Source organism: Meriones unguiculatus, chromosome 21, assembly GCF_030254825.1.
Source record: "Meriones unguiculatus strain TT.TT164.6M chromosome 21, Bangor_MerUng_6.1, whole genome shotgun sequence".
In the NCBI taxonomy this organism is placed as follows: domain Eukaryota; kingdom Metazoa; phylum Chordata; class Mammalia; order Rodentia; family Muridae; genus Meriones; species Meriones unguiculatus.
In genome coordinates, this window is record NC_083368.1 from 53,354,640 (window position 1) to 53,365,638 (window position 10,999).

Sequence of the window (10,999 nt, forward strand, 5' to 3'; positions counted from 1 at the left end):
CTTCTGGGAGGATATGGGGGTGACACTAGCTGAGACTCCTACTAGCAGAGGTCATAGAGACTGAAGAGGACACCTACTTACTTGGCAAGATCCTTTGTGGGTGGGGCACACCAACCCACGGACAAAAACTTTGACTCAAGATTTACCCTGCCTACAAGATGTGCAAGTGTAAAGATAGAACAGAGATTGAGGGAATGTCCAACCAAAGCCTGGTCCAACCTGAGATCTAACCCATAGGAGAGAGCCAACCCTTGACACTATTAATGATATTCTGATATGCTTGCAGACAGGTGCCTAGCATAGCTGTCCTCGGAGAGCCTCCACCCAACAATGGATCGAAACAGATGCTGAGACTTACAGCCAAACATTGGGTGAACTGTAGGGAGTCTTGTGGAAAAGTGGGGGTAAGGATAAAAGAACCTGGAGGTAACAGGAGCTCCATAAGAAGACCAACAGAGCCAAGTAACCAGAGCCAAGAAGCGCTTGTGGCAACTGAAGCACCAACCAAGGACCATGCATGGACTGGACCTAGGCCTCCTACACAGATGTAGCTGATGGGCAGCTTAGGCTTCGTGTCAGTCGTGTAGTAAGGAGAGCAGGGGCTGTCTCTGACATGGATACTTTGCCTGATTTTTTATAACTTCTGCTTAGTGAGGCCCTTACCAGGCTATAGGAGAAGTGGAAGCACTCAGTCCTTATACAACTTGATGAGCTGGAGTGGGTTAGTAGGCAATCTCCCTTTTTCTGAGGAATAGGAGAGGGGAAAGGAGGAAGAGAGAGAGAGAGAGAGAAGGACCAGAAGGAGAGAGAAGTAGTTACAATCAGGATGCAAAGTTAATAAATAAATAAATATATTTTTTAGAAAAGAAAACAAAACAGATTCTATGGGTTTTAATATTCATTTGCATATTTCTTGATCTATTTCAAATTTGTGTAACATTAACAAAATAGTTTGGATCAATTAGAGCAGATCAGTAAACAAAAATGAAGTTTTCTTCTCACTGAATTGATATTCTTTTGGTAGCGACAGGATAAACAAATAAGTAGCATGTATTGCATTTTACGTAAGGTGGTTGCTATGGAGAAAGAAAGAGTAAGCGTCGATAGATAGATAGATAGATAGATAGATAGATAGATAGAAGTATAGATAGAAGTATAGAAGTATAGAAGGATAGAAGTATCCTTTCCTAGAGACAGTTGGCAACAGGTAACCCTTCCTAGATGTTAAGACTACATAAAATAAAAGGGTTAAAAGTAGCACAAATTAGCACAAGATGGTCAATAACCCAAGGAAACAGAAAACAGAAAGACACACATAAATATATACAGGAATTTGTTAAGCATTGGTACCACAAATGGTAAAAATCCATTAAAGCATGAACAAATGGTGCCAGGGAAAGTTGACAACCATGTTTTCCTTCTTTGTGCTACCTGTATTACCTACTTCTGATTAAAGACCTAAAACCAGAAGTAAGTATTTAAATCTTAGAGAAGAATATTTAAAACAATGTCATTACCACATTAAAGTAAAAACAGCTTCATAGGCTGGAGAGATGGCTCAGAGGTTAAGAGCGCTGCTTGCTCTTCCAGAGGTCATGAGTTCAATTCCCAGCAACCACATGGTGGCTCACAACCATCTATAATGAGATCCAGTGCCCTCTTCTGGTGTCCAGATGTACATGCAGACAGAACATTGTATACATAATGAAATAAATAAATAAATAAATCTTAAAAAAAAAAACAAAAAAACAGCTTCATTAGATTGAAGCAAATAGAAGAAAATAATGGTAAATACGACTAGCTTAAGGTTTACCCATTTCTGAGTTAGTGAGGCCTCGATCTATGCGGCCACAGGTTGGAATGACAATGTGTTTGGGAGTATTGGGAAGCTAAGGACCAGGTATGGGAAAGCTTGGCTTCAGTCAGTCTTAACAGGCAGAAGCCTGAAAGTGAACCATTTAATAAGTTGCAGTTCTAGAATTGAAAAAAAAAAAAAAAAAAAAAAAAGAAAGAAAGAAAGAAAAGAAGAAAGATGGAAGACCGCAGCTGAGCACCGGCATTCTTTCTCTGCTCTCTCACCGCAGACACAATGTGCCTGAGACCACTCCCTGCAGCAATAACCATGTCACCTCTAAACTAAGAGCCACGATAGACTCCAGCCCAGTCAGATGCATTCCCAGGAATTGTTCGCAGTGTCGAGCAAAGTAACCAATATTGAACGTGTGTTCTAAAGAGACTTTGGAAGGAGGTCCCTACAAGTACCTTAGTCCATGGGAAAGTGTATTAGTATGTAATTTTTGAAGTTTGCCTAGGGACAACGAGAAGCAAGTGTTATAGTGCGACCAATGGACCCTGTGACCTTAGGGTTGTCTACTTTGCTGCATTTTCTTTAAAAGAATGACATCCTGCAAATTTCATGGTTTCCTTGTTTTTAATTGCTCAGTAGTATTCCATTGTGTAAATGTACCACAATTTCTGTATCCATTCTTCAGTTGAGGGACAACTGGGTTGTTTCTTCCTTCTGGCTATTACAGATAAAGCTGCTACGAACATGGTTGAGCAAATGTCCTTGTTGTATGGTGGAGCATCTTTTGGGTATGTGCCTAGGGGTGGTATTGCTGGGTCGTGAAGTAGAAATATTCCCAGTTTTCTGAGAAAGTGCCAGATTGATTTCCAAAGAGGTTGTACAAGTTTGCATTCCCACCAGCAATGGAGGAGGTTTCTCCTTTCTCCATATCCTCTCTAGCAGAAGCAGAAAGACATACATGGTATATCTTCATTTATAAGTTATTAGACACATAATATAGAATAAACATAATAAAATATATATGCGTAAAGAAGCTAAGCAAGAAGGAGGACTGTAGGGAAGATGGTCCATCCTCATTCAGAACAGGATAGTCATTGGAAGTGGGAGAAGACCAGGAACAGAACAGAAGCCTTCCACAAAGGGCCTCTGAAAGACTCTACTGAGCAGGGTATCAAAGCAGATGATGAGACACATAGCCAAACTTTGGGCAGAGTGCAGGAAATCTCATGAAAGAAGGGGGAGATAGAAAGACCTGGAGGGGACAGGAGTATCACAACACAAGGAGACCAACAGAACTAAAAAATCTGGGCCCAGGTTCTTTAAAGAGACACATACTCCAACCAAGGACCATGCATGGAGATAACCTAGAACCCTTGCTCAGATGTAGCCCATGGCTGCTCAGTCCCTAAGTGGGTTCCCTATCAAGGGAAGCAGGGGCTATCTCTCACATAAACTCAGTGGTCAGCTCTTTGATCACCTCCTCCTAGTGGGGGAGCAGCCTTACTAGGCCACAGAGGAGACAAATCAGCCAGTCCTGATGAGATCTGATAGGGTAGGGTCAGAGGGAAGGGGAGGAGGACCTCCTTTATCAGTGGACTAGGGAAGGAGCATAGGGGAAGAAGAGCGAGGAAGGAAAGAGAAGAAGAAGGTAGGACTGGAAAGAGACGAGGTAGGGGGCTACAGCTGGGATACAAAGTGAATAAATTGTAATAAATAAAAAATAAAAACAAAACAAAACAAGAATGACATCCCATAAAGCTCTTCATAGTTTTTATTCTTGTGTTTAGGGACCACTCATAGCCGACAACCATAACAAACAAAAGTGAAAAGGGGTAAAAAAAAATAAAAAAAAAAAGTTAGACAAAACATAAAATGAGGAATTTCACCGAAGTTAAATTTTAAATGACAAGTCATAGCAGAGAGACTACTCAACATCAGCTTGTTCGATAGCTGCAAATGGAAATACAGATAAAACTGCACTACTTTTAAACTGTAAAAAAAAAAAAAAAAAAGAAAGGCAATCCCAGTTGAGAAGGTGGAAAGAAATGAGAACTCACATGTTGAGGTTGAAGGAGAAAGTAATTGCCAATACATTAACATATTGCGAGTTTCTATCCTACGTATTCAAAATACAAGATCAAGAATAAAGCCTTGGGGAGCCCTGTGCGTCTTACAAGGAATCCTCCCACTTATTTCTCAGAGCTACTGCTACAACCAGAATTGCATGGAAATAATGTAAGGACAACCAAGACAGGAATGAAAATTTCATTATAGTGTATGTAATAAGAGGAACAAACTAGACTTACATGTTTCATATCAAGTAACAAATGCCAAAGCCATGAACATGACAGAAAAAGGTCAGCATTCATGGTTTATTATACTGTGTCTCCATTGGAGTTATGTGTATTTTTAAGACATATAGATAGAAAGGAAATATCCTCTTTGGATTATTAGTCTTTTCAAAAATAAGTGAACGGAAATGTGATGTGAGGAATCGTTTTGTTCAAGTCAAACTGATTTTTTTATTTTTTATTAATTATTTATTACAATTTATTCTCTTTGTTTCCCAGCTGTGGCCCCTTCCTTCATCTCCTCCCACTCCAACCTTCCCTCCCTCTTTTTCCCCTATGCCCCACCCCTAGTATTCCCCTTCTATCTGACCCTAGCCTATCAGGTCTCATCAGGACTGCCTGCTTTGTCCTCCTCTGTGGTCTGACAAGGCTGCACCCCTCAGGGGGAGATGATCAGCTTGCCACTGAGTTCATGTCAGAAACAGCCAGTGCTCCCCTTACTGGAGTACTCACTTGGACACTGAATCTATGGGCTACATCTGAGCAGGGATTTTGTAATTATAGTACTTTGTTTCTTACAACATACCCAGAACAAGAACTGGGTTAAGTATGGAACAGAAAAAAAAAAAAAGAAAGAAAAAGAAAAAGAAAAGAAAAGCCAAAATAAAGTCTTTTATCCTGTTGTCCTTCTCAAACTATCTTAACATTTGGCCTAAACATTTGTACACAAAGAGTTTCCTATGCTTTGTACTCTGGATCACTTAAATGAGCCACTAATTTTTATAGTACTCAGAAAGGAACAGAGGCTGAGCTATGGGGACAAAATCCCTTTATGTCCTTCCTACAAGCTCCAGTTGGCATCATTAAAGTGGCAGAACACAGCTCCCAAGTAGACAGCTTATGTTTATGTGGCTTATGAAAACACTGAAGGGCTGCTTGTGTGCATCTGAATGTTGCCTCCATTTTCCTAAGTTATCTCCTCCTCCACCTGAGTAACGGTGCCTTCCTGCTTGGAAGGATGCCATGTCCTACCTCCATAAGTTTCAGAGTGACCATGAAGAAGACCCACAGGAGCTCTGTCTGAGCCAGGCACAATATCAATTATCTGACTTTTCAGAAAAATACAATCTTTCCTCTGAAATACAAGGATACAAAAAGCTGTTTTCAGATCTGCTCACACAATTTATTGTGTTGGTTAAATGAATATGAAAGATATAAAATGAGAAAATATAAAATATATAGAATGAAAAAGTTCTATGTCATTGCTAGTCCAACTATTTGTAATTATTAGCAAATATTAAGCACCACTAAGAACATACAAGCCTTGACGAGTAGTGCATGAGACAAATAAAAGTCAGAATTAATAAGTTTATTTCTTAAGAAAGTTTAGAATACATTCAAAAAAGAAGCAAAAGAAATGTCTTTCAAATGCTTTCCCAAAGCTCTCTCAGCTGTTGCTATAATTTTAAAAATAGGAATCATCACAGCTCATCTATTTCTGTGGTTTCTACTTTAGAAATAAATATCAGACAAGAAGTTAGCTGCTCAGTGTCTGCGTTAAATCTGAGGTCATTTATCTCTATGTAAAGGACTGGTTTGGTCATGAGTATCTTTCATGTCACCACTTCCCAAGCTGTTTATTACATAGTATTGGTTTTATATAAGAAAGAGTACATGTAAATTATTACATGTCTCAGTATTTCTATAAAACCCATTACACTCCATTTAGTGTTTAGTGTGCTGAAATAAAGACATATTAAAATAAATCACTATTTCAAGTTTTAAGACACATCATTGAATAGGAGAAAATTAAGGCAGCATCAAATTCACTTCTCAAATCATTCTTCTTTCATTTTTCTCCTAATAATTAAAAGAAAACAAATATATTCACAAGAGAAATTTTAAACATGCTGTCAATAGATCATCTAAATTTCAACTCTCCTATTTTGATTTTTGAGAATTTGTGATTCCAAATTCTCTCTCTCCTTAGTTATCAGTTATTGCTTTGGAAAGCTTCATTCACCCACCTATTATTCTATCTGCTCTATTATTCTATTATTTTTACATATGAGAGCTTAATTAGAATTATTCCAAAAATAGTTTTGTTAGTACGATAATACCAATAAAATTATACCAATATTTTTAAAATGAAAATTAAAGTATTTATATTTGGGGACATCCTGGGGTACACAAGACCCTGTCTCAAATAAAAAACAAAACAAAACAAACAAACAAACAAACAGAAAAAAACAGAATAAAACATTGTCTTTTATGGACAGCAAATATATATATATATATATATATATATATATATATATATATGTATGTATGTATGTATGTTTGGTCGACAGTACTACACTATGTGAAAAGCCTGGATTGAAGAAAAGATAAAACTGAAGACCAAGTAACACATGTATGACCAAATGTTTCCAAGTTCTTTCATGGATGTAAATGCTCACAAGAAGCAGCCTCTTTGCTGAAAATCCAAAGAGAAACAGGTGATTTGATACTTGTAGCAGGGGCACAGAGCATCTCAGGTTTCCATCCGACCTAATCACACTGCAATGATGGATTGTCTCTAGCAATTACCGTACTTTAGTTTAAGTACGTGCATTTATCATTGTAAGTAGAATTTTCCAAGAATTATCCAGAAGAATTCTAATAGCATAAAGAAAGAAATAAGTTTTCCTTCTTTCTCCTTCTATTTGGGTCCAGGTAAAGGTTCTATCAAGATTCTTCTTAAGACTCTACACAACAAATCATTTTCTGCTTCGGTTGCTCTGGCTCTGGCCCAGGACTTTGCTTAAATGAGTTGCTAGAACAAAGACAAGGCAAGCCAAACTGCAAAACCAGGAACTATTGCTGAAAACAACAAATGACAAGCTACTTTGAATCTTCAGCAACATGACTGGAATGTGGTCTTTATATACTGAGTTAGTGAGGAAGGTCATGCATCTGTATATGAAAAGCCCAAGAGTGAGGTAAACTGGCACAGAACTGAAATGAGAATATGCCATGATTGGATCTGTTGGCAACCTATTGCTTTTAGTTCAGGCAGAGAAATCAATTCAGTGAACACACCTAACCTTGCATCTTGACACTTGAAGCAATTATTTTCTTGATTCATAGTTGGAATGATGTTTGCTGGAAAGTTATCAAACTCTATTTTCAAGATAGGTCAACAAAAAGAAAATGCTTCTAGAATAAATCCGTCTGATGAGCTTTCAAGTTTGTCTGTCTTTCAATCCAGAACATGATCTCTGCTGGAGTTAAGATCCAAAAGAGGGGATTCGTAGGGGTGCTCATGTGGAGGGATCTGCTTTATACTAGATTCTAAACTGCTCAAGATATGGAAAGGTAACAATTAGGTAATGTGAGAACACATTGACCTAACACATAAATTTTGAGTATTAAATTTAAATGTTTGAAGTTTGGCCAAACATGATCAAAATAACATAGTTAAGAAAACTCTTTTCATTTTCATGTTGATATTTAAGATAACTATTTTTATTTTTTTGTTTCTCTGTACATAGACTTTAAGCTGGCCCTTTGGATTCTTTTGTCATTTGTCTCTTTTTAGCAACTCAGTTCCCTTTCTAAGAAACCTTTCCTACAGCAAAGCATGGTCTTCTCCTGTCAAAGAGACCACACACCTGTGACATATGACCAAGGACCCTGAGCCAGTTTATCCTTAAAGATGTGGTCCTAGATATTACAGACTGCCCAGAGTATTGTAGTGTAGAGTGGTTTCCATTCCCAGATTCCAAAGTGCTTTTTAGTTCAATGGAAGAGGAAAATGAGAGAAACAGAGGGAGAGAGAGAGAGAAATTTTATGTCCACCAAGGTTAATATCAGATTTCATGAAGGAGCGTTATTTGATAAATGAATTTGACTGCTAAAAAGTTTCAAAGATAAGGAAACTGAGAGCCAAATCTGTGAGGTTACTTTCTTACTCATTTGTAGTGTAAGCAAGCCAAACAATGATCGATCGATCGATCGATAGATAGATAGATAGATAGATAGATAGATAGATAGATAGATAGATAAAGACCACCGAGGTGTCAAGGTGTTCAGAGTAAATTCTTCAGCAGTTCTGGAGGCTCCCTGAAGGAGGCACATGGAGCTCGATAGCAAAGCGGGAGAAGGAAGAGTTCCTGTAATATCATTTACAGTCAAATCCTCTCCTGTTACAAATAAATTTATTTTTACAAAGTCTGTTATTGATATTGTGTGAAGAAGGATTGGCTCTAGCAAAGACTGGGAGAAGAAAAGGTGGAGCACATGGGACCACATTCGATTCAACATCAGTAGCAATCGTGTAAGAGGATTTTTATCCTTTAAAAACCTAACTTGTTTCATTGGGACACTATTTAAGGTCATTGTTTAACCTAGAGACCCAGTTGGGCTAAATCAGATGGATCTTCACACATTCACTAATCTTTTTATTCAACAGTATTTACTGTCTACCTCAGTACAGTGAGGCACTGTGCTCTGTTGGCCTCACGTACATCAGGGAGTGTGCGCTGAACAAAGCTGTTGTGGCCAGAATCCTTCTGGGTCTCACTCTGAAATACAGAACTCATAAAACATGAGCATTTCCTTAGATGACATCATTTTAAATTTTAACTTCAAAATAGAATAAGGAATGCTGGAGAACAACACAATTATTTTTACGAAGACTAGGGAGGTGGGCAACAGGTCCAGATGTCCATGAAGAGGAGAATTTTAATCTGAGAATTCTTAGTGCACATGGGTATGGGAGGGAGGATGGGGGAAACTGGATACACAGATGTCAGGATAAAGCTAAGTGCAAGAGTATAGTGAGGCTTGGAACTGAGCGCTAGAGTGTCCGAGAGTCTTAAAGGGCCATTGTGAATGAATCCACAAGCAGTTGGTTTTCACCCAAGAGCAGACCCCGCAGGAAGGCCTACAGAGTTCTCTGCAGCAAAAGAACGCAGCAGGACACAGGAGACCATGCTTTGTCTCTTCTTTCTGATAAAGCTCATGCATACGATGAAATACACCAGTCCACAGGTCTTTTTTTTTAAGCTTTATTGAGTAGCCAATCATAATAGAAAGAGAATGACCTAGTTATTTAGTTCTTGTATTCCAGGGAGGGGGCTCAACATGGTCACATGATCACCCCTGCACTTTTCCTGTGTAGTCGGAGCTGTGCAAGCTGTAGCTGCACACAGCTTGCATGGCTCCATCATAGCTGTGCTATATAGAGAAGCATCTTTGGAGGCAGAGTGATCGTGAGGCACTCCCTGGCAAGAGAAGGGACTCTGAGCAGGAGAAGGCATGGATTCACCTCCTTCACTCCAAATGCCACCCTGATAACTAAAAAGGTAACAAACATAAAATAAACAGTGATGCAGACAGCAGCTGTGGCCTTAAATAGTAGTAGGATTTGCACAAGCTTATTAGCTTTTCTTGATCCTGGATCTGTAAATCTGGATAAAAGATTTTTTATCAATAAACAATAATATGTTATGTTCCCCTTCCATAGAGTTTTGTAAATCAATAGATAACCTCCAGGAAGAAGAGCAAAAAGACATTATGCTCCGTCCTCACCTGTACCAGCAAACTCACCAAAGCCACTTAGAGGTGTGGCCCTCTCTGAAGTTGTCATAGGAAGGGGAGTTATATTTGTGCCTCCCCGTTTCCCATGTTTTCTCGTGGGGTACACACAACAGAAGAAGACGTGTGACCTGGACATTGTTTATCTGACTCTAGCATAGACTGTGGAAGGCAGGTACAGAACATATTTCTCCTCTCTGGGCTTAAGATGAAGAGGAAGGAAACAAGTACAGTAGTTAGGAAAGACTTGGAGACCACAAATTAAAAAAGCAATGATCAGAGACTGAACCAGAACTTCCTCATTATATCCCATTTGTATGAGAATCGTACCGACACCAGAAGGCAAGTCAAACCGAGGACATTCACTTTTTAATCTATTTTTTCAACTTAATAGAATTTTTTATGTACTCATTTGTCTTGGCAGGGTCTCAAACTATAGCTCAGGTTGGCATAGGACTTGCTTTGTGGCCCGAGTTAGCCTTGAATACTTACCAGATCTCCCTGTCTCTACCTCCCAAGTAATAGAAATAGATACAGGCATTACTGTACCTAGCTAAAATCTGTTCAGACTTGAGAGCTTCCATGTATTTCAGTGCTTGCATACAATGTATCTAATTTAAATCTAGGTAAACACCTATTTTTGCAAATCTAGCTGGAAGTTCTGTGTTCTGGGTATGTCTTCCTTTAATTTTCTGTGCATTACCATCTATATTTCTTTGTTGTGAAATGCACGCTGGAACTTCTTACTTCACTATTAACTATCAATGAAAACTCAGTAATTGGTAGTGGGTAGATGGCTCAGGGGTTAAGAGCTCAGTACTCCTTTTGCTATGGATGTGAGTTCTAGCATCCGTTAGTGGATTTCAGAAGCTGGTAACTCCAGCTCCACGGGTGCCCTCCTCTGGCCTTCTAGATCACTGTGCTCACCACCTCCTTACACATACACAATTTCTAAAGGTATAGTAAAACATTTAAGGAACCCACTGAGCAGCCATTTCCTGTCTGTCATCAACACCATCACACCCTTAATGTCCCTGACATCTGCATTTTTAGGTGACACAGATGAGTGAGGGCATGTGTGACTTGTCTTTCTGTATGAAGACAGTTCCTTGTTTTCAGTTGTTTACATTGTAAAGCTCTACTTCGAAATTACACGCAGAATTTTGGAGACAAAACTGACAAGAAGTGTTATTTTCTTTTATTTCTAGCAAGTTCTGTAATTCTTTAGGTGCATTTTAAAAAGTCATTTTCTTCCAAGGCTGGGTCCTTGTTCTTTTGTAATTGCGTCTAAAGAAAGTGCCACAATTTGAAAATATTGCCA